The sequence below is a fragment of the Symphalangus syndactylus genome, chromosome 18 (genome assembly GCF_028878055.3).
Source record: "Symphalangus syndactylus isolate Jambi chromosome 18, NHGRI_mSymSyn1-v2.1_pri, whole genome shotgun sequence".
In the NCBI taxonomy this organism is placed as follows: domain Eukaryota; kingdom Metazoa; phylum Chordata; class Mammalia; order Primates; family Hylobatidae; genus Symphalangus; species Symphalangus syndactylus.
The window spans coordinates 44,712,236-44,738,267 of NC_072440.2; the positions used below are offsets into that span (position 1 = coordinate 44,712,236).

Here is a 26,032-nt window from a genome sequence, read left to right on the forward strand (position 1 = left end):
AGGCTGTTGAGAGGATTACAGTAAAGTAATTGTTCTGACTGTGAAATACTTGGTTTGGAGTGGTCCCAGGCCTTCCCACGTTTCCTTCCTGTTTTCCAGGTGATGATGAACTGGTTGTCAGCGTAGAGAAGTACTAAGGTAAAGTGTTGCATGGCACATAGTTGGCACTCAGCAAATGTCAGTGCATCTCCTATACCCTAACTAAACCTGGACTCACCCCCAAATCATAATCGTTGCCAGATCCATCCCCGAGGGCAAAGCTAATTTCCTCTTTGTTATGATTGACGTGGGGGATGGATGGAGTCAGAAGAGAGAAGGTCTCCAAGTGAGTCAGAGCCTGGATGGGCTATGCTCCCTGTCTCATTTCCCAGGAATTACAGGGGGTTAAGACTTTGTCATCCTTCCTTCTAGCTTCTCTCAGCTCCTAGAGACCCAGGGTTTTAGCCCAAGGCAACATATGAGGCAGCACCTGCCCCGTCAGAGGGGACAGTGCTCTCTTCTGATTTCTCTGCCCCCAAACAGCCACATGCCTGTTTGATTTTTGTAAACACACATACAAAAGATTATACTATAAGACATTTATAAATTGACCTTTCAAAAGTAGTTGAATTGGCAAAATTTGATAGTTAACTGGTGATAGGGGCTGATAGATATGGAAAGGTTTCTACATTATTCTCTGTACTTTTGGATGTTAAAAAACTGAGTCCTTGGTGGCTTACCTGTGCTGTCTATATTAATTGTACCTTTGACGGGAGAGTGACCTTATAATATATTAATATATTCTTGCCATTCATATTTAGAGAGATGATTAAACTTGACCAGTTCACCAAATATCCTGTATCAATGTTCTGACAGGATTTGACTAATTACAGTGAATTACAATGTAAAAAAATATCCAGCCTAGAGTATTTTAAATGTTTATTCTGTGTTTATTTGGACTTTCTGGGGTTATTTTATTGATAGTCTACGGGACAGGTGAGTTTTTTTTTGGTCCGAGTGAACTTGAGAAACATATAGGCACATCTGACTTTTTTTTTTTTTTTTTTAATTATACTTTAGGGTTTTAGGGTACATGTGCACAATGTGCAGGTTTGTTACATATGTATCCATGTGCCATGTTGATTTCCTGCACCCATTAACTCGTCATTTAGCATTAGGTGTATCTCCTAATGCTGTCCCTCCCCCCTCCCCCCACCCCACAACAGTCCCTGGAGTGTGATGTTCCCCTTTCTGTGTCCATGAGTTCTCATTGTTCAATTCCCACCTATGAGTGAGAACATGCGGTGTTTGGTTTTTTGTCCTTGCGATAGTTTACTGAGAATGATGTTTTCCAGTTTCATCCATGTCCCTACAAAGGACACGAACTCATCATTTTTTATGGCTGCATAGTATTCCATAGTGTATATGTGCCACATTTTCTTAATCCAGTCTATCGTTGTTGGACATTTGGGTTGGTTCCAACTCTTTGCTATTGTGAATAGTGCCGCAATAAACATACGTGTGCATGTGTCTTTATAGCAGCATGATTTATAGTCCTTTGGGTATATACCCAGTAATGGGATGGCTGGGTCAAATGGTATTTCTAGTTCTAGATCCCTGAGGAATCGCCACACTGACTTCCACAATGGTTGAACTAGTTTACAGTCCCACCAACAGTGTAAAAGTGTTCCTATTTCTCCACATCCTCTCCAGCACCTGTTGTTTCCTGATTTTTTAATGATGGCCATTCTAACTGGTGTGAGGTGGTATCTCACTGTGGTTTTGATTTGCATTTCTCTGATGGCCAGTGATGATGAGCATTTCTTCATGTGTTTTTTGGCTGCATAAATGTCTTCTTTTGAGAAGTGTCTGTTCATGTCCTCTGCCCACTTTTTGATGGGGTTGTTTGTTTTTTTCTTGTAAACTTGTTTGAGTTCATTGTAGATTCTGGATATTAGCCCTTTGTCAGATGAGTAGGTTGCAAAAATTTTCTCCCATTCTGTAGGTTGTCTGTTCACTCTGATGATAGTTTCTTTTGCTGTGCAGAAGCTCTTTAGTTGTGTTTACAGAGAGCAATACAGCCACAGTGTTTGTGGTTATGTACTGAACCACTTGAAAGCACAGCTGTTGGGCAGAGTGGCAGCTCCCTAGCTGTTTGAGTTAGATACACCACATCTTACTGTAATAAATAGCAAATATTTAGAGGCTAAAAACCATATCTTACATTATGGGAGAATAGAATAGAACTAATTATTGGGACTTCTGGGGGCACTTGGCAATTTGGGTTATAGTTTTCGCTTTGTCCACCAGATCACTTTATTAAAAAAGATGTAAGTACTTCTCAAGGAAGGTATTTAAGGGTAAGTGGATAATGAGAACTATTTATTTTCTTAATTGGCATCTAGAGAGGGATGCAGTGGAGTCCCAGGGTGCCCTGGGCGCCAGGATGGGAATGCGGGGTGCGGTGGGATGTGGAGTGCGGTGTTGGGGAATGGAGTGGGTGAGAGCATGTGCATATGCATGTGTGCAGGATGCTGACCCAATGTGAAAGTGAAGGCTCGATTCAGATGTCTTCAGCTAAAATAAAACATTTCAACTAAGCTGATAAAATCATGAATGAGGTATGCATGAGGAGATGTTAGTGTAGAAAAATCTCCAGAGTGGCACTATTTTAAAGAGTAAAGATGGAACAGTATTTATCATGTAGCTTGCCCAGCTGGTTTATGTTGGAGCTGGGACTAGGACCCAGGTAACTGGCACTTCTTGCCTGATGCCCCAAGACACTTCCTGATCAAGTTCATGGCATTGTACCAGGTATTAGGGGATGGTGGTAAAATTCCAGTCTCTTGCCCTCTGGGAGATTATAGTCATGTAACATGTGGCTAGACCAGTGTTTTCAAATATCTTTTTTTTTTTTTTTTTTTTTTTAGAGGGGAAACTTGCCCCCCTCATTGAATCTTCTGTGGAAAACTAAAATATAAAATAGACGAAAGTCAGAGCTGCTCTGACTGAGTATGTGTGTATACGTGTGGGGGTCCCAAGTCTTGCCACCCCAGCCTCCTCCTCATAGCTCCTTCTCCTTCTTGGGTGATAGGGCTCCAGGGAACAGGTGGGAAGTTCGTGATCTATCCTCAGGCTCCCATGTTGGAAGGGACTGTGAGGCACAGGGATGGGAGTGTGCAGAGAGAGGGCTCTGTGGGGCTTATTGCCTGCCTGGTGTTTCCACCGGACAGGGGTTTGATGAAGATGACATGTCCTCCCAGTGCAGCATCTATTTCCTTCAGTGATGCGGGAGCAGGGGTATTAGAATAACTAATGGTGGCACAGCTTTTTTCCGGGCTTGCTGGACTTTTCTTGTAGAATTTCATTTATTTATTCATTGGTTTAATTATTTATTCATTAATTTGTGAGATATTTACTGAGTTCTTGTTCTAGAAAGATGCTGAACTAACATACTCTGGGGGAGGCCACCAATAGGCTAGCCTGAAAACTGCCTTCCTTGAGGGCTTCCTGAACAGATTTTGACAGCCATTCTGAAGAGGGCAGGTGAACCAGCTCTCAACATAAGACACCACTGGCCAACCCGTGTTGCCAACTCTTTATGGACATTGAAGGCTCCTGGCTTTTCTTCACCAACACTAGAAACACACAATGGCAAGTGAACTGTATCTTGGCAGAAGAGCTCAGGTCAAACTGTTGTATTTTTGGTTCAAATGCTGGCTTTATTCTAGCACGAGGAAGACTTTGGGTGTGAATGAATTTAGAGTAAGGATGGCAAGAACATCAGAGAGCCCCAAAATGGCTATTGCTATTTTCACAGGCTCTAGATGCTATTTCAAAAAGCTAAGTATGTATAGCATGGCAGATATTGAGGAAATTAATGTACATCTTCTTTTTTGCTTAAAAAACTTCATGTTGTGGCCTGTAATAGTTCATCTGCTTATTTTTATTTTTAAATTTTTTGCAGGATTCTTTTTATTAAAGTAAGACTTATACAAATGGAATTTACCCTTTTAACCATTTTTAAGTGTACAGTTTAATGGCATTAAGTCCATTTACATTGTTGGGCAACCATTGCTACCAGCCATCTCCAGAGCTTTCTTCATCTTCCAAAATTGAAACTCTATACTCATTAAACAATAACTCTCCATTCCCCACCTTCTCAGCCCCTGGAAACTACCCTTCTTCTTTCTGTCTCTATAAATTTGACTACTCTAGGTACCTCATATAAGTAGAATTATACAGACAGTATTTGTTCTTTTGAGACTAGCTTATTTCACTTAGCATAATATCCTCAAGGCTCACCTATGTAGTAGAATATGCCATGTTTCCTTTTTATGGCTGAATAATATTCCATTATAGGTACATACCACACTTTATCCATTCACACATTGATAGACATTTGGGTTGCTTCCATCTTTTGTTTACTGTGCATAAAGCTACTCTTAGCAGGGGAATACGAATATTTATCTGTTTAAGTCCCTGCTTTTAATTCTCTTGAGTATACACCCGGGAGGGGAATTGCTGGGTCATATGCTAATTCAATTTAAATTTTTTTGCTGAACTACCATACTGTTTTCCACAGTGGCTGCACAATTTACATTCCCACTCAACAGTGGGCAAGGGTTCTGATCTGTCTACATCTTCCCCAATACTCGTCACTTTCTTTCTTTTAATTATAGCTGTCTTAATGATGTAGAGTGAATGAACAACTTTTGAACAAAAACAATGCATTCATCTTTCTACAATGTTAATTATAAAACAATTTAATACATCTCTTAGGTACCTATTCTAAGTTTCATATGAGTGTTATACTAACTGACTTCTTTCTAAAACTTGGACGATTAAAGTCTGTTCTCAAAGCAAATAGAAAAACGGTAGTATAGTAATATGATGAAATATTATACAGTTTTTTCACCTGATTCTCTTGTGCCATGACCACACAATCTCAGGACTTCCCATTCATATGCTTGCTATCCAGTCACTTCCAACTGTAAGCACCTGCAAATCTTTGCCAATGAGCTTTCTCTGAGTGCCAAAGCCCTCTGAGCCCCTTAGCAGAGCAGCCTTAAAGTGCTGAGGATTAACACCTCCTGGAAGCATCTCTCAGCCATTTGCCAATGAGAGTTAGTGAATAAATACCCCAGCTGCTTCACCCCTTGGTTGGGTTAACTCTAAGGTGTGTTCCACACTGTCTCCCAGGGGTCCCCAGTGGGGATTGAGCCCTGGTGACTCACAGTGGTAACTTGCCCAATAACATATCCTTCACTGGTTTCCTCATTTTCCTAGTTTTCTGCAAGTATTTCTTGGGATTACCTCCTAAAAGAGCTATTTGTACTCACATCCATGTCTCAGCACCTGGTTTTTGGAGGGACCCAACCCAAGACAGTTGTTATGATGGTGACTATGTGAACTTTTTTGTTACATGGTAAAGAGTTTATAAAAGAATGCTAAATTTAAAAAAGACTACATCTAGATTAAAATTATGTTTATTTGAAAATAAGCTTCAGAACTGACTATACATTTATGTAAACTGGTTTAATTTTCAGTGGAGGCATTTTATGTGTGTTTTCCTGGTGAAGTTATTTACGTATTATAACAGAAATGAGTTTCCTCGAGGATTTCAAGGCTCTGATCATCGTTGTATATACATTTGAAAATGTCACGTCTCTGTTATCCTTAGAGTACAATCCATGTCCTTCCCAGATGGTTCAAGTTACATGGCATGTTTCTGGTTCATACAGTGCCTTACTTTGGAAAGACGGCTTCCTGCTCACTCCTGGGTTTATTATTATTTCCAGCTATGCTTAATTTTAAAAGGTAAATAGGGTTTTAAGTCCTACTCTCTTAGCTTTACAAATGTAGACAAATATTTATTTCCTTTTCCTTTTGTGCCAATAGATCTCATTTGCAAAACTTCAGGAAATCTCACCCAATCAAATCTATGCCATTGTAACAGGAAATATTTTTAGTTTTCTTGTGATAGACCATTCTTTTGAATTTCCTATTCCCAAATGTTACTTTCACTAGTGTCTGAAAGGAAGATAGTTTAATGATCCTATTCAAGTTATGTCTGGTTATTTGAGACCAGGACTCACCATATGTTGTATACTCTGTATCTCTTAAGCGAATATTTATGTGGAATATGAAAAGTATGTGGGCAAGGAGTTGTTATAGAGTTTTTAGTGTTGTTGGCAGTCTAAAAATTTCACAGAAGATTCAATACAAATATTTACGTCGGATGAAATGTATAGCCAGGAGCTTAGGGAAAGAGGTCTTACTGAGGGAGAAATGTTAGACCCTGAAGACGTAACTTCTGTTGGGAAAATACAATTTCCCTCAATTCTTTGTTTAAAATGCCAAGAATCTGGACACCCTCCACTGGTAACATCTGTACAGTGTGCTTTTAATTTTCTGTTTTTCCTCTAACTTCATGAACTCTGCCTGCATTCAATGGATGCTGCCTAATAGACTATCATTGTTTTTGAAGCAACATACGTGGCTTCATTATGTAATCATAGGACTTAGCTCTGTCTGGATTGGTTGGCCATTCACTCCCTGGCTAGAAACATTTCTGTCTCTTCTAATCTTCTCGGTCTCCAATTGCAGGCTTCTAGTGTCTTCTTCCTAGGTAGCATCATTAGAGTGTCCACTTTCTAAAGTTTCCTCTCATACTGTTCATAGAGTTTAATTAAATCTGCCTAGTCCTCCATGTATTTTTTTTCAGCACTTTCCCTCTCCCTTAGTAAACACAATATAGAATCTGAGGTCAGTCCAACTTGGTGCAAATGCCAGCTCTGTTATTTACTGGCTGCTATTACTGTTATCACCTGTGGGCTAATATTACTTGTCTATGTAATGGATGTGAAGCAAATAGCCCTTAAGTCTCACTTATTTGAGTATATAAAGGGAATTACATTCTCACTTATTTGAGTATATAAAGGGGATTACATTAGCAGGTAAACTGAAAATCTGCTGCTGTGCAAATGTTCCCACTCAGTGAGAGCAGGACCCCACTCCCTCTTTGCAAGTTTCTCCCCTATCCAGCTGTTCTGGGGGATGGTCGGGCAGATGTTGCCTCATCAGTTCCCACTGCATCTGAGCCTTTGCAGTCACTTAGATGTGGACTGCCTCTCCCTGCTCAGCCACAGGCCACTGTGTCTATAGCTCTGGATGCCTCTCCTTCCTCCCCCTGCCAACTCCTCAGCTAATGCTGCCTCTTTCATTTCTCTAGTGCGAGTGTATACATATCCTTTCTCCTAAATTACCTATAGAACTGTTCACCTGTGTTGTATTTTTTAATAACTCAGGGGTAAACAAATGGAATTATATTATGAAGAGTGACTATCAACTGACTACCGGATGTGGCTGCCCTTGGGGCCCACAAGCCCAGGAGCCTCTATCTTGGTCCCTTGTCAGACCCAGCCTGCTGTTCTGGAGAAGAGCCAACGTCTCCCTCCCCACAAACTTATTTCTACTCCTCAGTATCAGGTTCTCTGTGACCTGTGTCGCCCATTCAACCTCAACAGAGACGAAGACGTTCTCTATTGCTACATTATCATTCATTTACTTTAAAATCGATCACTAACAATATTAACATTAATAATAATGACAACCACAGTTTATACTTCTATAGAGTTTACTATATAAAGCATTCCATATATTAACTCATTTAAGCCTTACAACAATCCTGTAAGATTGGTACTATTATCATACCAATTTTACAGAGGATGAAACTGAAATACAGAAAAGGTAGGTAACTGATTTAAGGCCAAACATTGACTAAAGGGTGCATCTAGATTCAAAAGTAGGCTCTAGAAGCCATGTGATGCACGAGAGTGTATGTGCATGTGTATTTTTTTGTGTGTGTGAGTGCATGCATGCATATATGTATGTGTGTGCAATATTGTATATGTGTGTGAATATGTATGTGTGTGTGTGTACATGTGCATATGTATGTGGGTATGCATGTTTGCATTAACATTCATCCACATCCTGGTTGGGGATGATTCACACTCAAGGGAGAGTTAGATTTTGAAGGTCTCTAATGAGGAGTTGTCACCACTCAGACGTGCTTCAAAGTTCATTATGTAAATCTGTATCAATGTACTGGTTAGGTAGCAGAAAGGATAATGGGAATGCATTTTCATTGATGAAATGAGTCATGTCAAAATACAGTCATGCATTGCTTAATCATGAAGATATATTCTGAGAAATGCGTTATTAGGCAATTGTGTTGTTGTGTGAATGTCACAGGTGTATTTACACAAACTAAGATGGTGTAGTCTACTACAAACGTAGGCTACATTGTATATCCTATTGACCTTAGGTGACAAACCTGTAGAGCATGTTACTGTAGGCAGTTGTAACACAGTAAGTATTTGCGCATCTAAACATAGAAAAGTACAGTAAAATTATGGTACTACTGTGTAATCTTATCGCACCATTGTTGTATATGCATTCTGGCATTAACTACAACATTGTCTATGTGGCACACGATTGTAATAGGACTGTTTAGAAAGATTATGTAGACACCTTAACCCTTGAATGAATGGCATGTAAGAATCAAGAGAGTCTAATACCTTCAGGAAAGAACTGCAGGGCTAAAACTGGGTGGTCTTATGTGGTACCACTTAATGGCAGGAGTTTGTCCTAATACTGCTCTCAGAAATTTTGTTGTATCATCCTATGAGGTAATATTTCATGCAATGGGCTTGTCCAAATTTCTAAAGGACAGCTAGAGATTTTCTGAGCCCCCAAGTCACATTGAATATTTTTGTTCCTGCTTGCTGAAAAAGATGTGGCAGAATTCTGTCTGGTAGGAAGTTCTAGGAAAGAAGACATGCAGCTCCCATTCACCTCAAAACTAGAGGCTCCAAAACTAGATTTTTAGCAATTAAAACCTGATGTATGTGAAAAGCACACATTGGCTTAGGTCAGTTTGCAACATTTTCCCATTCTCAGTCTAGGGTGCATTCTCCAACTTCTTATTTGTTTTTTATGGGCTCTTTCATTCCTAGGATGGTTGACAGTGGGAATGTACACCCCTTTCAGGGAAAACCCCATCCCCTACCCATACTGGGTGGTCTTACCTTTAGGCCCCCAAAGGACACTCTTATCGGTTTATGAGTCCTTAATCAGTTCATTTTGCCAAAGTTAGATAATTTATTCTTAAGTAATTCCACAAATAAGACAAAAGTACTAAGCTTTCTCTAGATTGGTTCAGTTCCAGTTCCAGCTATAGTGAGGATTCATATCTTGACTTGCTGTTTTCTGTGAGCAATTCACATGAGGCCATATATCTTTCTCTAAAACAGAAAATGAATTTCAGGCACTATATCTTTGCTTAGGAAAATACATTTTTCTAAAGCAGAGATTGTCGACTGGCTACACCTAGAGTATATTCTGATCACTGTTGTGTTTAGTTTGGTCTTCATGATGTGTACCAATACATTGTTTTAAATAATTTAAATTCATTTTCATCATTTTAAAATACAGAAATTACATATAAAAATCTGGATGGCTGCCTTCTCCTAAAAGGTAAGAATATCTAATAACATTAGACTTATAATCTCCTTCATCAACAACCAGGAAGAAGTAAGTAGCAGCTACCACCTTATACCGAGCAATTACCCTCCAGTTTGCCACAGTCCCCACCACTCTCTGTTGTCCCTCCATAATGAGATCTCTACTTACCATTTATTATTGTGCTTATACTGTTGTTTTCCTTATAGTTGAATTAATGGATTATGAAATGTGTCCTGTACTCATGTCTCAATTATGAGTGGGAACCAAATGCAATCTTGAGAAATTCACCTGATATGATTTGGCTGTGTCCCCACCTGAATCTCATCTTGAATTGTAGCTCTCATAATCCCCATGTGTCATAGGAGGGAACCAGTGGGAAGTAATTGAATCATAGGGACAGGTGTTTCCTGTGCTGTTCTTATGATAGTGAATAAGTCTCACAAAATCTGATGGTTTTATAAAGGGCAGTTTCCCTGCACATGCTCTCTTGCCTGCCACCATGCAAGACATGTCTTTGCTCCTCCTTTGCCTTCCGCCATGATTGTGAGGCCTCGCCAGCCAGGTGGAACTGTGAGTCCGTTAAACCTCTTTTTCTTTATAAATTACCCAGTCTTGGGTATTTCTCCATAGCAGTATGAGAATGTACTAAAACACCATCTGTACCCAAAATATCCAGGTTTCAATCCAAAATAACTCGTTATACTAAAAAGTGGGAAGAGCTCAAACTGAATGAAAAAATTACAAAAATGTCAACACTGAGATGATGGATATTAGAATTATCTGACAAAAATTTTAAAGCAGCCATCATAAAATTCTTCGAGCAATTACAAAATGCTTGAAACAAATTAATAAATAGAAAGCCTCAGCAAATAAATAGAAGATATAAAGAAGAACCAAATGAAAATGTTTGAACTGGAAAATACAATAAACAAATAAATACCTCAACAGATGGGCTTACTAGAAGAAGGGAGGGAACAGAGGAACAATCTGTGAACTGGAAATTTTATGACCTGAACAACAGAGAGAAATAGATGAGAAAATTTGAACAGAGCCTCAGGAACCTGTTAAACTATAGCAAAAGATCAAATATTTGTATCATCAGAATTTCAAAAGGAGTGAAGGAAGAGGTTGGGCCTGAAGAAGTACTCAAAGAAATAATAGCTGAAAACTCCCCAAATTTGGTCAAATTCAAGAAGTTGAGAAATTCCCACTCAGAGAAACCCATACTAAGATACATCGTAGTCAAACCTCTAAAACTCAAGACAAAGGAATAGCTTGCAAGCCATATGAGAGAAATAACACCTTACTTTTAGGGGAGAAATAATTCAAATTACAGCTGATTTTCACCAGAAATCATGGAGGCCAGCTGGAAGTGTGCAATATTTTTCAAGTGCTGAAAGAAAAAACTGTCAGCTCAGAATCCTATATCCAGTAAATCTTTAAGGATAAAGAGGAAATCAAGACATTTTCAGATGAAGGAGAACTAAGAGAGTTTGTTTTCAGCAGACCAACCCTAAAACAATGGCTAAATGCAGTTCTCTAAACAGAAAGAAAATGATGAAAGAAGGTATCTTGGAACATCAGGCAGGAAGAAAGAACATAGCAACACAAAATATGCCTAAGTACAATAGATTTTCCTTCTCTTGAGTCTTCTAAATGATTTGGACACTCAACAGATATTACATGACTATCATTATAAGTTAGAGGTATAGCCTATAGCTCTGGGAAAACATTCTCTAGGCCCTGTTGTTATTTCCCCTTCCCCCTCCCTCAAAGCATGGGCGATAAAGTAGATCGAATAGGAGCTGAGTTTGTGGTCCTGCTTAGGGTCAAAGGGTCTTCAAACTGTCCACAATAGGGGGACAGCCAGTCCAAGAGAATTCCCAAAAGCAATGTTGTTTGACTTTGGAGGGCCAGATTCTCCCTGCGATTATAGGTGTTGCTTCTGTGGCCTGTCAGAGGAACACGCTGTTCTGGCCAAGGCCCGTCAATTTCAGGCCTGCATCTTTCATATGTGGGCCTCCCATCTGTGATAAGATTTAGTATGGAGCTTTAGTTTAAGGCATTTCTGCCAGCCTTATTAACTTTATTTTCTTACTTTCTCACTCTTTTTTTCTATCATTTTCATTTTCACGGCAGCAGAAATGTAAATAAACATAATGGCAAACTGTTTCTGGAACTTTAAATTGCTGACAGACCCAAATGGACCACTAATTGGTTAAGAGAAGTGCAGCAGTCCCTTTTTTGGGGGGGTATGACTGTGACAATGCCTGGGGGAGCCTGGAATTGACAAACTGTTGAGTGAAATGTGCTTTGGCTGGATAAAGAGGGTAATTTTTTTATTGTAAAAATCCTATTGTGGTAAAAACACTTAAGATGAGATGTACCATCTTAACAAATTAAGCATATAATACGTTATTGTTGACTACAGGTACATGTTGTATAGCAGATCTTTGGAGCTTATTCATTTTGCTTGACTGAAATTTTGTGCTTGTTGATTAGTAAATCCCCATTTACTCCTTCCTCTGGCCCCTGGCAACCACCATTCTACTCTTTAATTCTATGCATTTGACTATTTTAGCTACCCAGATAAAGAGAGTAATTCTTAACAACCAGGTATGGGAGGAGATTCATTTCTGGCACAACCCAAGGGGAAGTGTGCAGTGCTTGTCATTGATTCAGTATAGCCTGCATGAGTTTTGCTTAGGGAAAACTGTGACTGTGGCCTTTTGTGATAGGGACCTTATGTGATCTGTCTCATAATCACTTTACATTCTCATCTCTCATCATGTTTTCTCCCATCCCATGCTCCAGCCACAGTTACTTACTGTTCCCTTCTCTTCAATGCCTCTGTGCCTTTGTTCATGCTGTTCATTTTGCTTACAATGACATTCTGCTTTATGCTTGGAAAACTCCTTATTTTTAAACCTGGCTTAAATACCTCTTCCTCTGGGGAGACTTTTCTATATTTACTCCACCTTCACCTCCACCCCATCCCTGCGAATTGCCTTCTCCTCTGTCCCCTACAGCTCTTTGTATGGATCTCTACTATAGTCTGTATCACTTTGTACTGTCTCCTATACGTGACTGTGAAAGTGGGATCTTGTGCATCCTTGTACCTTTGGGGACTGGCTCAGAGTTGGGGATGTGGGAAGAACTCCATAAATTCTCACTGAATTAACAAACAACTGAATGAGGATATACCCAATGTCATAATGACAAAACATTGCCTAACACATCACTGTTAGAAAAGAGGGATTAAAAAATGAAATGTCAAGCTTTAATTTCCGGGAAGATGGAGTGATGCTTTCCCTATTCCTTTTGGAGAAAATATACTTTTCCTCATTTCTTCTGGAGTAGGATATACTTTTCTCTATTCCTTCCCTGGACATTATATAAAAAACAAACATAAAAAGACTCTGAAAGTTGGAGAGAAGAAGGCAGACTAGATAGGACCTTGAGGCCTAAGGAACTCAGTGGTGAGTTCTGCAGGTTTTCTTCTTTCTGCATGGATCCCAGACTTATTGCTGCAGAAGCTGGCAACCTGGAAAAAGGAATGTTCATGGACAAAGAAAATACACCTCAATGAAAGCCTGATCTTTGTACTCAAAGGGCCAGGAAAGGAGAAGCCTCGCAAGGCAGAAAACTTTTAGACAATAACAACTCTACTCCAGCCAAATACCGTAAAGCTGTGTACCCTCCTCCTCACCATACCAGCACAAACCATGTGGGGGATCCCAGACTTCTATCCAGCCTGTAATAAGTCTTTCTCAATCTCTCTTCTGGGGGCTAGGACCTTCATTCCCACTGAGTGGTAGTGAGCTGCCTGTCCCCAGTTGGTGCTGGTGGAGGGCGTGGGGGAGCAGTCATGAGGCACTTCTAACCTCCCACTCTGGGAGGTACCCATGGGGGCCTAGTGGGAGCCAGAACTGTCCCACCTTCCCAGAAGTAATGAAGGACTTTCTCCCTGTGGGTGCTGATGGAGGCTGAGTGGGAAACCTGGACTTTGGCTTCCACCGGGCAGTAATGAGGTAGGTGGTGTCCCCTTTTCCCTTGCTGGAGTGGTGTCAGGGGATTCCAGTTAAAACAGGTTTAAAGTCAGATTTGCTGCACAGTAACTTTTTCGTTTGCACTGGAAAGAAGTGTTGCCTGTGAAAACCCTGGATTCATCAATTTATTCAGCAAATGTTTATTGAGTATCTACCATGTGCCAGGTTCAGTGTGGGACATTTGGACATCAGACACAGATAGACATGGTCTCTGCCCATGAAGCTTACATCCTAGCAGGGGAGATAGACTTCACAGAAACGAATGAATTATAGCACAATGAAACAATCACAGTGCCACTAAGTAGTACAGACTTCCGTAAGAGAACCACATCATCACTAACCCTTCAGTGGTGCCTACCACGTTCTTATGGAGAAACAAACCCTTAAGACCTAGACTCTATTCTCTTTTATACTGGTTACCACCACTTCCAACCTCTTGGTAAAAAAATTGGCCAAGAAAGGGAGCCCAAGACCCTGTGCTTCACTGAGAGCTTCTTTTAAAAATGCATTTTCATAATGCATTATCTCAGAGAAGTTTTTGGACTCACAGTACATTAGGCTACCTTCCTTATAGATAAATGAGTCTTTGAGTGTAGAAAATATTCACTAACTTATAAGATTTGCATTAACCTCACCAACATTTTCCAATTTTCATTCATGTAATTAACTGGTCTACTTGTAGATTGCACACATAAATGGTTGAGTTCTTTATTCAGCAAACATGTATTGAGCATCTATTCTTTGTCGGAATCTGTAACAAGACTTAGAGACACAAAGATATGGAAGACACACAGTGATGAAAATTGAAGCAAGGAGAATTTTTCCAATTCTTTATGTGTGAAACTTAAAAAAAGAAGAAAAATGAGACATCATATTTGTTGTAGCATTATCTGGGATTGAAAAACACTGGAATGAATCCAATTGTCCATCCAACTAGAGGACTGGTTGAATAAATTATTGATACATCCATACATTGCATACCATGTAGCCATAAAAAGGGATGAGGAACAGTCATCTCTCCATATACATGGGGGATTGGTTCCAGGACCCTGCCTCTTCCTACCTCTGTAGTCACCCTTGTGGAATCCACCTATACCAAAAGTCAGGGTGTACATCCCATGAATACTGTATTTTTGATCCACATCTGCTTAAACAAATCTTCATATAAGTGGACCTGCTCAGTTCAAACCCGTGTTGTTCAAAGGCCAACTGTGCTGCTATGCAATTATATCTTCAGAATACACTATTAACAAAAAGAAAAAAAAAGGAAAAAGAACAAAAAGTAAGATGGTAAAGTATGTTAAATATGCTATCATATAAGAAAGCTAAATTAAAAACAAATGTTAAAAACATTTTTAAAAAGAAGGATAAAATTAAATTTTAATAAAGTAAAAACATAATTATCTAGTGGAAAGGAAAAAGACTAATCAAAGCTATAGTTCTCTGAATAGCTCTTGTTTTGTAGATTTGATTTTTGATTTGAAACTTAAGTGACACAGGAATTTGTCTGTAAATCCTTAATGGGACATACCCTAAAGGAAAAAAAATTTCTTGAAAGACAAACCAAACTTCCCCAAATAATAAAATGCCCTTAAACTATTTTCGGTAATCGTATTTTGATACGATAGTATTGATATCATCATTGTGAGACCATTATGTATTATTTCTGAAAAAACAAATGAGTAATTCTGCTTTTTGTCCTTAAAAGCTGGGATTTCAACATGAGAGAAAGGAGATACAAATGTGAGAATGAAATTAGACAAATATTCTGTGGACCCGATTTCAAACAAGAAGAATCAGTATGAACTTACATGTTTTCTTAAAAAACAAACAACCTTCTCCCCAAAACAAAAACAAACAAAAAACCAAAATTTCTTTCCTAGCTATACCCCCCAAAGAGGCCTAGAAACAATGACTGACCCAATAAGTAGGACCATTCTAATGAATTAATTAAGGGATCTAGGCAGTGATCAATGCTGCTAACATCACACCAAAGGACACTGATGTTATGTACTCCTAACAGAAATACAAACCTTACCTTGTCCCCAAATTGAACCTTAATCTGTTCAAGCCTGTAGAACTTACTACCAATTATCAGAAAATTGAATGGAGAGAGTAACATTTTAAATGACACCATGGAGATGTAATACTCAGAATCCACTCTGGCAAACCCTTCAGGAAAAATGGCCAGTTTCTTCAACAACTAAATTACAAGGAAACAAAATGATGTCAGAAAAATCCTATACATTCAAAGAGATTTAAGGGACACATTAATAAATTTCAATATATGGGCCACATTTGGATACTGAGTTGAATACATTACTTGTTTAGAAAATGAGACAACTGGAGAAACTTGGACATTGAATGTTGTTTGATATCAAATAACTAATGTTAATGTTAGAAAAGATGCTAAATAAGATTGAAAAATCACAGTAATGATATCACGGTTATGCTTTCAAAAAGAGTCCTTGTCTTTTAGAGCTACATAGTAAATATTTACAGGTGACAAGACATAACGGTGGGGATTTGCTTCAAAATAATCTAGAGTTGAGGGGACTGGATGGGGTAGAGATGAAACAAGATTGGCCATGAATTGAAAGTTGTTGAAGCTAGGTGATAGGTTCATGGGACTCATGAGAGTAAGCTCTTTAGCATATGTTAAAAATTTTTCATAATAAAAGGTTAATTACAAAAAGAGGCAGCCTGTTTAATATAAGGTTTATACTCTGATTTCACTTAGGCTTGGTCTGAGTCTGTTTAGGACCTGTCAAGTGGTTCCTGTTTGCTTAGATACCGACAAATATTATTATAAAAAGAAAAATGACTTTGCTGAGATACTTTTACCATGTGCTCCCCTCATATAAGAAAAATTGGGGGATGCCAAACCTGTGAAACTGAGACCGGGACAAGGAGCCTCCTGTGGTTGCTGAGTAGCTCTTTAGAGCTCTGCTTCTTGCATTTGGTCTCTGGTACTTATATCCAACAGCCATCTGTGGCCGTGGCTTGGAAATGATGTGGCGTCAGAAAAGGAGGGAACTCCAAAGGCAGGGCTATGTCAATTGCTCAAAAAAGGGGAATGGAAGATGTTGTCTCCATCCAGCAGCGTAATTAATGAGAAACATTTTTGAATCCAGGATCATGGATTTTTAGGGCTCTTAGGAACTTTATATTTTGTCTAGTCCAAATCACTTAAGTGGCAGGTGAAGAAATGGAAGCTCAGAGAAATGAAGTGGCTTGGTCAAGGTTGCAAAGCTAAGAGCATTGTTGGGGCCAGAACCCATATTTTACTGATTTCCAGAGTTCAGTGCTCTTTTCTGCACATTACATCTGGGGTGGCGCACCTTGATTTGTTTCTTTGTTTTTAGTATGAAGTCTCTAGAATTTATTCCATGAATTCTCTGGAGCAATGTGCTACTGCGACGTAGAATTTTCTGTTCTTTCAGTACAAGGGGAGACAGGGGCTATTGAGGCATGTGTTGGGGTGTGGGGGAGTGGAGTGGTTTTAAAATAGTTGGTATAATTGGCTGAAAGAATCTCCTTAGGGTAAATTGTGGCTCATGCTTCATAGGAGGAAAGCTGCATGAGTTTGTGCCTGCCAGACCCCATGAAGGAAGTTATGGGACAAGCAGGCTGTAGAGTCAGATTACCTGAGTGTGAACCCATGCTCTTCTGCTATTTACTCACGGTGTGACCTTGGACAAGTTAGCAATCTCTCTGTACCTCATCTATGAAGCGAAGATAATAATAGCACCTACATCATGGTCTCATTGTGTAGATTTAATGGGTTAATATAGGTAAAATTCTTAAACCAATATCTGGCACCATGCAGGAAATGTGTGTGATCTCAGAGGGGAAACTGTATGCAAACAGCTGTCAACAGGCATGACCAATAGAACACACACATGAGACTGGTAGGTATCTTGGAATTTCAAATAGGGCCTACTTGCTGAACCTACGTGTAGGGTAGGATTTCAGGGTGTTAAAAATCTCCTTTCCAGAGCCAGTTCGGTGCCTGAAAGTCTCAGCCCTGGATTGACTGTGTTACAATCCAGTGTGTTATCTGAAAGTAGCAAATGTAATCATGTAAGTCACTCACGTCTCATAGCCAACTTGCTTATCATCTGAGGGAGCTAGTCATGCAGTCAAGCCTTTCTGGCAGAAAACATGGTCAAGGAGTAGTGAGTGCCTCCAATGCAGCTGTAGCAGATACCATTGGTGGCTCCAGCACTTGCCTACACAACAAAAACTCCTTGCTACAAAAAACCAAAAACAAACCTGCAGCGCTGTCTGAGAATGTTTTGTTTTTTTTTCCTAGCTGTGGGAGTACATTCAGCCTGTATTAGTCCATTTTCATGCTGCTAATGAAGACATACCTGAGACTGGGTAATTTATAAAGGAAAAGAGGTTTAATGGACTCACAGTTCCACATGGCTGGGGAGGCCTCACAATAATGGTGGAAGGTGAAAGGCACGTCTTACCTGGTGGCAGACAAGAGAGAAAAGAGAACCATGCAAAAGCGATTTCCCCTTATAAAACCATCAGATCTCGTGAGACTTGTTCACTACCACAAGAACAGTATGATTCAATCATCTCCCACTGGGTCCGTACCACAACCTGTGGGAATTATGGAAGCTAAAATTCTAGATGAGATTTGGGTGGTGACACAGACAAACCATATGACAGCCCATGAGCAGGACAAGCTGGAAGGGCTGGAAAGTTAATGACCCTGGAGTGGTTCTCAAGCAGTGATGGTGGGGTCTTGGTGGGTATGGATCCCAGCTTCCTAGTCCCTCATTTGGAATAGCTCTGAGGAGCGTTCCACACTGTCTCCTGGAGTTCCCAGTGGGATTGTGCTCCTGTTGCCCCTAGTGATAAATGCATGAAAATGTACTCTCTATTGGCTTTTTGTTCTCTCCCTTCTCACTTCCCTACTTTCCTATCAGTTTCCTGGTGTTGCCTTCCAATGAGACTCTTTGCACCAAATCTGTACCTCAGGACCTGCTTTTGGGGGAGCCCAAACCAAGATAGCCTCATCCAAGTGTTTGGCTGGGGTCTCCCAGACTCTTGTTTCTTCGGCGTCTCTGAATTTCCCACATCTCCAACCACAATTCCAATCCTCAAATTTAGAGATTATTTTTTTAATATTATTTTTCTATTTTAGGGATTATTTGGCTACTACTTCAGTGTGAAACAGACACCTTGTTGTCCTCAAATATTTCTATTGCATTCTACTTGGGGTAGCAAGGAAGTGGGTATTGAGAACTAATGATTATCAGTGCCATATAGAATGACATTTAGGAAGGGGAAAAACTGTCAAAACACCATTTCTCTGCAGAGTTCAAGACTTCAATCCCCTTGACAACCAATTCCTAAACAACATCAGGGAGTTCCATTTGGGCTAGAGGTAAGTTATCTGACATCTCTTGTATCAATACTACCGTCTATAAGATTTGCGGTTTATACTTGTCTTCAGATTTACTGAATCTGATGGTATTATTATAATCACTGCAAATTCACCAAACTCCTTTGAAAGTATAATTTTATACAGAATTGGAAAATGTTAACATTTCTAAATCCTTTAAGTATGCAATGAACTGAAAAGGACGAACATTTTAGGAAAATCAATAAGGTAATTTACAGCTTAAAGTTCAATATTGCTAAAAGCTGACTAAACTACTGTAGTATCTAGACAACGATGACAAGGCCAAAACAAGTAACTTTGAAAGTAATCTCTTTCAGAGCAAACATACTAATCATTTTCTTAACCTTTTTTTTCCTCCTTGGAAAGCAATGACAGTACTTACTAAGTCTTATATAAAAGATGGCTCATTGAAAACTTCAAATAAATAATAATAATATTCAATGTTTATATAGTGCTTTTTTCCTACCATGGAGCTCAAAGCATTATCAAATAATTATGAGATTATTTCTATTTTGTGCCCAACACAATCCTTCCCTTTATGAAGTAGTTATGATGTTTTAATTATTATATATGTCCTTAAATGGTTCCAGAAGCAGAGAGTTATTAATTGATCATTCACTCATTCAATCATAAATCAATCATTAATTGATACAATAAATTCATTCATCCATCCATTCATCCCTTCCCCCCCGTCTATCAGTTTACAAATATTTATTAAGTAGTCACTGCATATGAGGTCCTCTGCTAAGTTCTGCCTGTACAGTGTTGATCAAAACAGATGTGGGCCCCGGCTCTCATGGAGCTAATAGCATAGTGAATTCTACAGCACAAATTCTAGTAACATTTCTGTGATTATACTATTTCTATCTAAAAATTTTTTTAGGCTAGTCAAGTGAAGCAATAGGGGTGGAGGAGGAACAAAGAAATCCATAACACTGTGATCAATTAGTTTAAACACCATTGCACTCAGACCAGCCTAAAATGTTTTGTGAAATATGCTTTTCCTATTTAAAACTCAAACAGTTAATTTGAGATATAATATTTTTAAGGACACAGATTCGAAAGTGAGAGCACTTGGATAGAGAACACAGGTCTTGTGTAAATATGGCTGAATCTGACAAACCCTAATCTGTAGTCTGTGCAGATTACTGTGGTTTGATCACTCTATAAGGTGGGAAACTCTCCAGCACCAGTCCTCCAGTATGGTAAGGCAGGACAGCAGCCCATGGAAACCAGTACATCAGCCCACTTCTGTTTTAATATTGCTGAGTTGCCTTTATTTGAAAAAAACAAAAATTAAGAGAACAGAGGTGACAGGTAGGCAAAGTTTGGGATAGGTATGTTTTAGAGTTTCCATGCTTTATGGAGTTCACAAATTCTTCTCATTCCCCAAATCTCCAAAGCTTCTCAAAGGTCAGATGAATTTTTTTTTTTTGAGAGAGAGAGTCTTGCTCTGTGGCCCAGGCTGGAGTGCAGTGATGCGAGTTTGGCTCACTGCAACCTCCACCTCCCGGGTTCAAGCAATTCTCATGTCTCAGCCTCCCGAGTAACTGGGACTACAGGCATGTGCCACCACACCTGGCTAATTTTTGCATTTTTAGTAAAGATAGGGTTTCTCCATGTTGGTCAGGCTGGTCTTAAACTCCTGACCTCAGGTAATCCTCCTGTCTCAGCCTCCCAAAGTGCTGGGATTACAAGTGTGAGCCACAGTGCACGGCAATAATCGTTCTTGAATTCATGGAAAAAGCTGAATCATCTGTTGCTGAGGGAAGTAGAACAGTTCCTCCTGAGACATCTCTGCTGGTCATGTGTTTTGCCTTGGATGTCTCTATGGAAGACCACAGAGGTGTGGGAGAGAGCTGAGTTCTTAAAAGGAATAAATGTGCTCACCTTTATTGACATGGTTTTAAGATAGGAATTGCTGTAGCTTGTGTTTCCTTTTATCTGGTTGGAGTGGGTTGTACAAATCTGGTGATCTAGATCTTTCCCTCAGGAAATTTTTGAATCAGGTCTCATCTGCATAGGTCTAGCCAGGTGGGGCCAATTATTTGTCCTCCAGGAATTCTGAATGACTGACTTACGCCTGAGGTAAGTCGGTTTTCTGTCTCGTGCATATCGGCATTATAATAATTTTTGTGCATGTCTGCATTGTAACCAATTTTGGAGCATAGTATATTTGTTTATTTTCATATGTATGTTTATTTGCATGTAAACATGGACATGTCTAGACTATGAGTTCTTGCAGGGCAGGAATTGTATCTTTTCCTCTTGCTCCAGTGACCAGGTCAGTGTCTGGCAAATAGAAGTGCTTGATGTGTTTGTTGAGTGAGTGAGTGAGTGAATGAATAAATGAATAAATATCTCTCTCTCTAGATGCTAAATGGTGGGGATTCTGGAGTCTATTGGATTGGTTGTTAACATGGCCATCCCATGTGCTGTTGACTGACCACATATGAGACTGCTTTGATTTCCTACAACACTGCTAATATTCAGGATATTACTGTATCCAACTGTCTTCCAATAGAGTTGCTTTTGTAGTTTGATTTGGAAACAGTGCTGTATTACTTCAAATGATTGTGAAATAATAAAACAAACAATAACCTGAAATGCCAGAAAACATTATTTTCATGGCGACTTTTCAAAAAACAGTTCTACAAGGTCCATTTACAAAATATATATGGACGGGGCTGGGTGCGGTGGCTCACGCCTATAATCCCAGCACTTTGTGAGGCCGAGGCGGGTGGATCACAAGGTCAGGAGATCGAGAACATCCTGGCTGACATGGTGAAACCCTATCTGTACTAAAAATACAAAAAATTAGCCAGGCATGGTGGTGGGCACCTGCAGTCCCAGCTACTCCGGAGGCTGAGGCAGGAGAATGGCGTGAACCTGGGAGACGGTGCTTGCAGTGAGCCGAGATCGCACCACTGCACTCCAGCCTGGGTGACAGAGCTAGACTCTGTGCCCCCCCCCCAAAAAAAAACCACCAACGGAGTAAAATGTATTACATACTACTGAGTGCTATGTATCATTTTTATAATAGAAACAAGAATGTTTGCCGTATAGCAATATGTGGTTAAGATAAAAATAGCTTGTCAGGTAGGCCAGGGGAAGTTTCTCCATAGTAAGCTATAGGTGGAACAGTGAGGGGGAAATAGTTTATTGATTATAACATTTAAATGTTAGTTTTTCTTAATCGATTCTTGTATGAATAAGGGAAGGTGGAAAGCTAAAGCCATTTAGGATTTGAGAGGGTCTGGGTATGAGGGGATAAAGGCACATGCTTGTCATTATTTGGAGCATATATCAGGCACAGAAGTTTTAGGTTCCCAATTTTATTACTAGGATTAGGTGGGATGTATACAATAGAAAGCTCCAAATAATAGTGGGTTAAATATTTTTTATTTTTAGTTTGTGTAAAAGAAAAAGTACAGGATTGGCATGGAGGCTCCTTGGTCATCAGCTGCTTCTTTCCACTTCACTGTCACTAGCACTTGGCTTCTATTTAAGTTTGCCTCGTGGTTCAGCATTATTGCTGGAGCTCTAGCCATCACATCTGCAATCCAGGCAGTAGGAAGGAAGAAGGGGAAAAGGGCACTCCTTCCAGCTGAATCAGCTCCTTTTATAGGCACTTCCTAGAAGCCCTCAGCCAATTACTTTCACTTATTTCTCATTGACCACTACTGGCAAGGAGAGAGGTTGGAAAATGCCATGTTTTGGCTGTGCACATGTGTAGTACCAAATAATATTTGAGTTTTGATGCCAGAAAAAAAGAAGAGATGACTGAGTAGCAAATTGGTCCTCTCTAACCTTCAAGCAGATTACAGGTAGTCTTGCAGTTCTGGGAACGTCCCATGTCTCTTCAGAGTGATTTTATGTATCTCTGCTCTGACCTAATATGTATAGAGTTTAAATTTTAACTTTCAGAGAGCAATTTTATTCAACTTATTTGTAAGTTCTCAGGGAAAGCCTCAGTATAAACCCATATGCTGACTCTAACAGGCTGTCACCCAGACATTTATGGCTAAAACCAGAAAAAGAATGCGATCCTTTCATGGTAGAACATAAGAAGTGATGAGGAGATTTTGTTAATCTGGAGTTGACCGATAAGATTCAGCAAAAAGACTGGAGAAGTCAACAGGAAGTCAGTGTGTGAAAGCGTGAAAGCGGGGCTGAATCAGTTGACACAGGAGCCCAGCCGTTCAGCCAGAATGCGCTTGGTCCTCAAATAACTCATCAGACAACATACAGATAGCTTTTCAGGCACGTCTCAGTAATCTTTTGAAATTGTAGGGCTTTTGAGACATCAGCTGCACTGCCCTCGAGCAGGTTGCACACAGTGTCCTTTCTCCCTCACCACAGGTGTGTCTGGCTTAGTCAGCTTGGGATGCTATAACAAAATACTGCAGATTAAGTGGCTTAAACAATGGCAATTTATTTCTCATGATTCCGGAGGCTTGGAAGCCCGAGTTCATGGTGCTGGCCAATTCATTTTTTGGGGAGGGCCCATTTCCTGGCTTATAGATGGCTACTGTCTCACCGTGTCCTCACATAGCAGAGAGAGGGAGCAATTGAGCTCTCTAGTTCTTTTCTTGTAAGGACACTGGGATCTCATTGAAGCAGGGCCCTGCCCTTATGATCTTATTTTACCTTATTTACCTCTTTATAGGCCCCACCTCCAAACAGTCACACTGAGGGTTAGGCCTTCATCATATGAATTTGGAGCAGACGTGATTCAGTCTACAGCAGTGTTCTTCCCCAAACTAAGAGCTTAGTAAAAAAAGAAGCACTTCTTTCATTGACCAACAGCACCTTCCTTTAATCAGATAGTTTTCTAAAAACAACCAAGCTTGAAGCACTGCTCTTCATACCATTTTAGAGTGAGTTGAGATTTAATATGTGCAAGAACTAAGAGAGTCAGAAGGTAGGACTAGTTCTGCTACCTGGTTCTAGACTGGTTTAATTGCTTATTTGAATCAATATTGATGTATTTCATGCATTATATCTGGACTCAGTGCTGTCACTTTCTATTATAACAGGGTGGACATAAAATAAAGCATAAAGCCTTCTTTTGTATCTGTGTTGAAGGCAAATATACTCTGTCCACAACCACAAAGAAGGGAGGAAATGGAATGATTGGAATGACAACAGCAAACCACTTTGCTCTAAAACCTTTGAGCAGTTTTAAAATTTGGATATTTGCTTCAGTTTGACTCTCAACTTCATTTTGAGGCCATAGATAGAATCAAATAGGCTCTCAAAGACAGAAGTTTCCAAATAAAATACTATATTATTTTAGGGTATGTTTGGGAGATACTGGTACATTTAACAAAATACTACTTCCCTGAAGGATAAGGAATGCATTTCATTTGCAGTTTCTGTCATTAGCTGCTTGTCAAAATAAACTGTTTATCTTCCAATTTCAGAGTTGCCAGGTCTGCCACAGCTGTTGAAAGAACGTTCTCTGGCAATCTGATCAGGTTCGACTATTGGATATTAACAGCAGGGAGTCTAAAATCAAAACACAGCTCTCAAGTTTTAGTGACAACTTTTCAGGATAACTCATTAGCTGGAATTAGGGACAATGGCAATAGTCCTTTTGGTTAAAAAGATTTATAATGATATGTTTCATGGATTTGAAATTTAGAGAAAATAGACACAGGATTATTTTTTAATGGTAAGTCCAGAGAATCTACAATTTTTTTCCTTTTGTTGTAAAATATAGTCTCACAATCAGTATATTTTTAATAAATCAAAATGACACAAGATGAGATATTTGAAGAACCTTCTTTTACTATTTTCTCAATAATTTAAAAATTATTATTCTCAATAATTTTAGTTAGGTTGCCTTTTTAACCCAGTGCTTCCATTTCTCTAAGTATTCATAGTGCGGGGTAGTGCTGCTTAATGGTTTCTAAGAAACATGACAAAAGCTAAGCAAATAAACAAACTACCAAAACCATCTATTTCTATATGCATGTAAGAGAACTTGATGTTGCCTGGAAACGAGAACTATTTATCCCCCCAAACTCAAATTAAATATAGAGGCTGAGATTAATCTTTTGGCTTCTGACTGTTGACGCCATCCCCCACCAATCTCCCACCATGCTCCTCCGCCCGAATTAGAAACCGTTACTTCTCTAATCACTGGACGACCACAGTCCAAGACAGCTGAGATCCTCCAGTGATCTTACTGAATTGCACTTTGGTCTGAAGCCATCAGTTCACAATGAAAGATTTGTAATAATCCCTTCACATCAATTGTTGTCTTTATTATAAGAAGTCACTAAGGATGTTCATTATCAGTGGCTTTCAGATTTGCCCATCTATCAGCATCAACTGAGTTGCTTTGAAAATAACGCAGATTTTCAGGCCCACTCCAAGCCTATTCAATCTGAATTTCTAGGCAAGAGGTCAAGGGAACCTGTATTACAAATAATCTTAGGTGGTTCTGATGCAGTTGGTGGGGATATGGGACATATGGCACAGTGTCCTTCTTCTTCTTCTTCTTCTTTTTTTTTTTTTTTGAGACGGAGCCTCGCTCTGTCGCCTGGGCTGGAGTGCAGTGGCGCGATCTCGGCTCACTGCAAGCTCCGCCTCCCAGATTCATGCCATTCTCCTCCCTCAGCCTCCCGAGTAGCTGGGACTACAGGGGCTCGCCACCACACCTGGATAAGTTTTTGTATTTTTTAGTAGAGACAGGGTTTCACTGTGTTAGCCAGGATGGTCTCGATCTCCTGACCTCGTGATCTGCCCACCTTGGCCTTCCACCGCACTAGGATTACAGGAGTGAGCCACTGCGCCCGGCCGTCACAGCGTCTTTCTTATGAGGACCATGGAAAAAAGTTCTCTCTAGTTTTAGTTCCAGCATCAGGGCTCCTACTTCTGGGTAAACAATTTATTTTTATTTCCTGGACACTGTAATTGATATAATTGATTGTGTTGCTCTTTCTTGCATTGGCCAAAGCATAGAGCCAAATGTGAATCCTTCTAGCAAATGTATAGAAAGAAACTTGTGGCACTATCAGTACCATGTGACCACTCCGGCCTTCCT

The 26,032-nt window shown here is 39.7% G+C and overlaps 1 protein-coding gene across 2 annotated transcripts in view; it reads left to right on the forward strand.

Moving 5' to 3' along the window:
* The window catches only part of CDC20B (cell division cycle 20B), a 120,074-nt gene that overhangs the window by 93,059 nt on the left and 983 nt on the right, over positions 1-26,032 (forward strand). The window lies entirely within an intron of this gene.